A 7560-nucleotide genomic window follows, 5' to 3' on the forward strand; every position below is an offset into this window, starting at 1 on the left:
GCAGGGTTGGCATTGTTTGACCCATTCTTCTACAGCAGCGTCAATGTCCAGCCACCAGACATAGCTTCGTGCTAGCGCCTTCATGCGGACGATTCCCAGGTGACTCGTCGCCACTGTTAAGTCCGCGAAGGGGAGGACACACGAGGTCGGAGACAAGAGTTCCAACAACAACCACTTTATTGGGAACGAGAACAGAACTGCAATACAGTGGACGGACCCCCACTTATATGCCCCTCTGGCTGCCTGTGGCCACTCCCCCGGGTCCATGATTGGGGGGGAAACAACCCCTAGTGACCAATGGGGCATACAGTTTTAGGAGCTCAGCGGGGTTTCTTCTGCCTACTGTCAACATACATACATAACAGTCCATAGAGTTGATCTCTTTGAGTATGGTGCCCATGTGGTCTCCTGCCCACTCTTCTCCTGTTGTTGTCTGCAGAGCTGGTGTTTTGAAGCAGTGTTCTCAGTCTGACAAGTTCGGTCCTAAAATAAAGAGGGAAGAAAGAAGGGGGGGAGGAGAGGAAGTGTCTCTCCAGTAAGAGATGCACAGAAGTTCACGAGTTTGAACGCGAAGCCCAAATTAACCCTATGTCGTGGAGCCATTCCATTTGTGTCCAAGAACTAACAATATCCAAGTGCTAACTAGGTATGTTGGCCCTTGATTGTTCTTCAAAATAACCCAAAATAGCTAAAGCAGAGGTTCCCAAACTGTGCTCCGTGGAGTAGTTGATGTACACATGAACAACATGAACACATGAAGCTGCCTTCTACTGAATCAGACCCTTGGTCCATCAAAGTCAGTATTGTCTTCTCAGACCAGCAGCGGCTCTCCAGGGTCTCAGGCTGAGGTCTTTCACATCACCTACTTGCCTAGTCCCTTTAACTGGAGATGCCGGGGATTGAACCTGGGACCTTCTGCATGCCAAGCAGATGCTCTAACACTGAGCCACAGCCCCTCCCCTCCCTCAGTTTGCAAGACCTGAGCAAGGCTGTTAACGATAGGGCATTTTGGGTGCTCTGCGAAACATCTAGTGCTCCTCGAAGAGATCGGAAAGAAAAATAGTTCTGCCATTTGGTTTAGTATATAGGTGCTAGGTGAAAATTAGTGCTCCGTGACGAATTTCTCTCCTGAAAAGTGCTCCGTGGCTCTAAAAGTTTGGGAACCTCTGAGCTAAAGGGTTGTGCTGAGGGGCAGTATAAGGCAGCTTCATGTGTTTTCTGAAACGGTGACCCAGTGCTGCAGGGCCATGACCTGACTTTGGGAAACGCAGAATTGTAGCATTCTGCCCTAACTGTGGCTTTTGAGTAGTCTTCAAGGGCAGATCTACATAACGTACAATAGAACAACCAAGACTTGAGTGTACTGGCGCAAGGATCAGCGAGGCTGAGCTTACCCGACTCCGGAGAGCGGGGAAAGCTTATGACCTATTTGTGGACAATGTTTTGGAGTAAGCCACCCAAACAAAGAAGAGCAAACTGAGGCGAGACACACAAGGGAAACCTCACTAAGCCTCGATTTCTCTCCGATGCACAGTGGCACAGGGGAGATTACAGGACACTTCCTTTAGCCATTCGTCCTCACTGCGGAGAGCAGTAATAGATTCACTCGTCCCACAGTTACTAGCTAGGGAAATGAACTTTCAAATGAACATGAACAATGCTGGCTTGATGCTTCAATCAGATTAGGAGGCAAGAGTAACAACTTTAACATGTTCTTCAATTTAATCAAATCGCTGAATATGGGCAGATTAGATCCAGGTGGCCCAGCTGCATGTTAATCTATTTTTGTACTCCTGGAGAAATTTATTTTCCGTCCTTGTGAAACGATCTCTGTCGGAGCTCCCCAGACTAATGTGATGATTCCGAATAAAAACGAGGAAGCCGGTTAGACTCCTGATGTTATTCAGTTAGTCTTTGCTTGCTATAGAAGGTTGGTTTTTATATGCTGTCTTTCTCAACCACTTAAGGGAGGCTCAAACCGGTTTACAATTACCTTCCCTTCCCCTCCCCACCACAGACACCCTGTGAGGTAGGTGGGGCTGAGAGTGACTAGCCCAAGGTTACCCAGCTGGCTTCATGTGTAGGAGTGGGGAAACAAATCCAGTTCATCAGATTAGCCTCTGCTGCTCATGTGGAGGAATGGGGAATCAAAGCCAGTTCTCCAGATCAGACTCCACCGCTCCAAACCACTGCTCTTAACCACTACACCACACTACACCAGAAGAGCTGCCCCTTTGGGTTTGCCAGGTCTCCCCTAGCCACCAGCAGGGAATGAGGGTTTGGGTTGCCAGATCCAGGTTGGGAAACTCCTGGATGGAAGACAGGGACCTCATTGGGGTACAATGCCATAGTGTCCACCCTCCAAAGCATCCATTTTCTCCAGGGGAATGGATCGCTGTAGTCTGGAGAGGAGCTGCAATTCAGGGGGATGCCTAGGTCCCACCTGGAGGCTGGCATCCCTATGAGCAAAGCTGTCATGGTGGAGCACAAAAAAAGTATAGGTAGTGATGGGAGGGCAGGATTTGTTGAGAATTATTTGGATTATAGGTGCTCAAATAAGAGATTCTGCTCCAAACTCAATTCCACGGGATCTCCAAGTCTCACCTGGCGGCTGGCATCCCTATGCCCCTTTGCATTCCTGTATGAAATGTGATACTCAGGGGGGAAACTCTCCCCCCCAAAAAAAATTTGGTGTAGTGGTTAGAGTGTCGGGTTAGGATCTGGGAGATCCAAATTCGAATCCCCACTCTTCCATGGAAGCTGGCTGGGTGACTCTGGGCCAGTCACAAACTCTTAGGCTAATCTACTTCACAGGGTTGTTGTGAGAATTAAATGGAGTGGATAATGGTGTAAGATGCTTTGAGTCCCCATTGAAGAGAAAGGTGGTGTATAAACGAAGTAAGTAAATAGAATTGTGAAAAAGGACTATAGCTCATGGGAAAAGCATATGCTTTTCATGCAGAAGGTCCCAGGTTCAATCCTCAGTATCTCCAGTTCACAGAGATGTGTGAATCATTTTAGATACGCAAGCTCTATATGAATGCTGAATAGTATCATAGGCTACCACTGAACCATGACCCCCTCCCCAAATGTATGTATCTTTTGGCTCTTCCCAGGAAATTCCAAAACGAAGACTTTTGCCAAGTAAGCCACTGGCCTGAACAGCGATTATTAATTACCTGCATAGCATTTGGTTTGTTCACAGCAGAAGCTGTCTCTACAGCTGCTCCAGAGAGACTGTAGCTCATTGGAAGAGTCTCTGCTTTGCATGCAAAAGGTCCCAGGTTCAATCCCCGGCATCTCCGGTTAAAAGGACCAGGCAGTAGGTGATGTGAAAGACCTCTGCCTGAGACCTCAGACAGCCACTGCTAGTGTGAGTAGACAATACTGACATTGGTGGACCGATGGTCTGATTCAGTTTAAGGCAGCTTCATGTGTATTCTTCTGCAGTTAGCTGAGTTGGGTACCAGTGTGGTGTAGCAGTTAAATTAGGACTGAGCAGATGCAAGTTCGAACCCTCACTCAACCCTGAAGTTCACTTGGTGATTTTAAGCCAGTCACTTTTAGCATACCCTGCCTCAAAGGGCTGTTGTGAAGATAAGCTAGAGGGAGATCTATGTGAGTGGTCATTAGCTCCTTGAAGGAAGGATAGAGGTAAAAACATGGCTGACAGATAAGGTGCATGAGAGGGAATAGCACAGCTCCGATAGTGTTAAAGTAAGCCGAGCATTTACCATCTGGGGAAAGTTACGGTAACTGAAATTATCTCAGTTCAGCTGTTTCATATGATCCTCCAAGGGTTGGAACACAGCCACATTTTTTACTCAGGGCCCCCTCTGCTGGCCAAAGTGGGGAAATATCAAGAGTCTTCTGAAACCTCTCACAAGTCATAGCCAGCCCCCAGAACAATAATTTTTGGAGAGTTGAAGGTGTGATTGAAAAAACATGCATTCTACTATACCCATCAAATAACATGTTATAGAATGTGTTTATGGAATGATTGATTGCTTGATATTTAGAAGTGTATTTTTTTTACTATTGTTCACAAAAAAGCACATTTTTCTTACGATCCATTGGTGTTCTTGGTTGAGGTTTCCCAGTTTGGGCCTCTCCTTCCTGTCCAAGGCCAAGTGGCAGAGAAGGTCACAGCTGGCTCAAATCTTCAAGAGGAGGTTCCTTGGAAGAAAAAAAAAAACACCAATCCCTGGCACTACAACTGGATGAGTGGCAAGAGATACCAGCCTTTTACCATCAGGCCAGGGACTTGAGTGGCTACCCTTCACACCTCCTTGGCAGCACAGCTTAGGACCAGCTACTGTGCCCTTGTTCTGCCCCATATTGCAGAGCTGAGCACCTGATAATTGATCACGTAATAATAGATACTGCATTCATATACCCTGCATGTATCTGAAGCTGCCTCATACAGTCAGGATTGCTGGTCTGTCTAGCTTTTTCCTAGCACCTGACATCCTTTCACTTAAGATGTGTGTAAAGTGCCGTCAAGTCGCAGCCGACTTATGGCGACCCCTGGTGGGGTTTTCATGGCAAGAGACTAACAGAGGTGGTTTGCCAGTGCCTTCATCTGCACAGCAACCCTGGTATTCCTCGGTGGTCTCCCATCCAAATACTAACCAGGGCTGACCCTGCTTAGCTTCTGAGATCTGACAAGATCAGGCTAGCCTGGGCCATCCAGGTCAGGGCTTCACTTAAGATACCATGAATTAAACCTAGGACCTTCTAGACTCTAAGCAATGTACTCTACCACTGAACAATAATCCCCACTAATACTTAGCATTCACATAGACCTCGAGCATTTGAAATTATTCACATTTCCAGAACACATCCACACTGTAATAGTAGAAGAAAAAGAAGGGTTGGTTTTTATATGCCGACTTTCTCTACCACTTAAGGGAGACTCAAACGGCTTACAATCATCTTCCCTCCCCCTTCCCACAACAGACACCCTGTGAGGTAGGTGGAGTTGAGAGAATGTGACTTGCCCAAGGTCACCCAGCTGGCTTCGTGTGGGGAAACAAATCCAGTTCACCAGATTAGTGTCCACCGCTCATGTGGAGGAGTGGGGAATCAAACCCGGTTCTCCAGATCAGATTCCACCACTCCAGACCACCGCTCTTAACCACTACACCAAGCTGGGTAATATGGGTCAGTATCGTAGTATTGTGTGGGAAGAGGCCATGGCTCAGTGGTAGAGCATCTCCTTGGCATGCAGAAGGACCCAGGTTCAACGCCTGGGATCACACATGAAGCTGCCTTATACTGAATCAGATCCTTGGTCCATCAAAGTCTGGCAGTGGCTTTTCAGAGTCTCAGGCAGAGAGAGGTCTTTCATGTCACCTGGTCCCTTTAAAGTGGAGATGCCGGGGATTGGACCTGGGACTTTCTGCATGCCAAGCAGATGCTCTACCACTGAGCCATAGTCCCTCCAGTTAAAACAGTAGGTGATGTAAAAAGACCCACTTAAGACCTTTAGAGTTGCTGCCAGTCTGGTTAGACAGTACTGATTCAGTATAAGGCAGTTTCATGTGTTTATTTCCAAACTCCAGATTGGGGGAAAAGAGAACCAGAATTAGGCCACCTAGCAGATGCCATGACATCTGATTGTTTTGATGTGCAACAGTTAGAACAGAATATGGAGAAACAGAATGGTTTCCAATTGGCAAAGGTGTTAGACAAGGATGCATTATATCTCCCTATCTCTTCAATCTATATGCAGAACATATAATTAGGAAAACTGGATTAGATTTAGATGAAAGTGGAGTGAAAATTGGAGGTAGGAACATTAAAAATTTGAGATATGCCGATGATACATTAATGGCAGAAAATAGCGAGGATTTGAAACGACTACTGCTGAAAGTTAAAAGAGGAAGTGCCAAAACAGGACTACAGCTGAACTTCAAGACAAAAGTAATGACTACAGGAGAATTACACAACTGTACGGTTGACAATGAGGAAATTGAAATTGTTGAAGACTTTCTATTCCTTGGCTCCATCATCAACCAAAAGGGAGACTGTAGCCAAGAAATCAGAAGGAGATTGAGACTGGGAGCTAGAAAAGATTCTGAAGTGTAAGGATGTGTCACTGGCCACCAAGATTAGGTTAATTCATGCCATCATATTCCCTATTACTATGTATGGGTGTGAAAGCTGCCCAGTGAAGAAAGCTGACAGGAAGAAAGTAGACTCCTTTGAAATGTGGTGTTGGAGGAGAGTGTGATGGATACCATGGACTGCCAAAAAAACAAATCAGTGGGTTATAGATCAAATCAAGCCTGAACTGACCCTAAAAGCTAAAAATGACTAAACTGAGGCTATCGTATTTTGGTCACATTATGAGAAGACAAGAGTCACTAGAAAAGACAGTAATGCTAGGAAAAGTTGAGGGCAGCAGGAAAAGAGGAAGACCAAACTTGCAAGACCTGAGCAAGGCTGTCAAAGATAGGACATTTTGGAGGACATTGATTCATAGGGTCGCCATGAGTCGGAAGCGACTTGACGGCACTTAACACACACACACACACACACACAGCAGATGCAAGTTTTAGGTGAGAGTTTCTTCAAAGACTTCCTAGCTCAAAGCGCATGTTCTTAACTAGAGTACCTCAGCTCTCTTGCCTAACTGCAGTAGAGTATGTTTGCCCTAAAACTATGTGATCCAATATACAGGGGGCTTTAAGGCCTGGACAAAAATTATGAAAGTCTGGTACTTGCTTTCATATCATACTCAAACTTGCAAGTTTGCTAATATATGTAAACCTCGTGGATAGAGACAACACTGATCTTATTAGCTAAAATGAACAATTCAAGTCTGGTTTGCAATCTAACATTTCAGTAATACTTCACCGTTCAGAAACAGATAGGAAGTCAATTCCAGTATGCGAAGTGCATTAAAAATTGCACTGGGGAAGAACAATTATTTTTTAAAAACTAATAAAATATCAATTCTAAAAATGAAAGGGGTTCTGCAGGTATGCCCTTTCTTAGAATAGCAAGAAACTTGCTGCTTTTTATTGTTTGAAATAAAACGTGGAAAACATTTCCTCAAAGAAACTGTAGACATCCTTAATATTCTGTTAACTTACCTCTAGTAGCTAGCTTTGAGTCAGCTTAATGAAAGCCTCTGCAGACTGGACCCCCATCCCCCAGTGTGGGAAATAAGTTCTTCATTACATGCATTCTTTCATTTGGTACCCAGTATATCGGGGGGGGGGGGGGAAGGTGGTGGTGGGAGAACAGCTTTTCTTTCTGTTGGCAGAGATAATGCATCCCCGCCTTCTTTCATTTTGACCGTCTACACCAGCAATGCTCACTCAGCAGCTCCAGCATGGTACATGTCCCCTTTAAGGAAAGTAGGCAAGTCCCTCTCCTGCTTAAATGGCTAGTTTTATAAATTATTGGTTGCCTTTATTCGGTTTTTCACCTTTGCAGCTTTGTTTTTGAGTTGGGTTTTATGATGTCTAATCTTTTTTATTATGTTACAAGGTGCCTCAAGAATCAGTTTTCTGGTGGAGACGGTGTGATACAAATGCTTAAAATAAAACA

The sequence above is a fragment of the Euleptes europaea genome, chromosome 14, assembly GCF_029931775.1.
Source record: "Euleptes europaea isolate rEulEur1 chromosome 14, rEulEur1.hap1, whole genome shotgun sequence".
Classification (NCBI taxonomy): Eukaryota; Metazoa; Chordata; class Lepidosauria; order Squamata; family Sphaerodactylidae; genus Euleptes; species Euleptes europaea.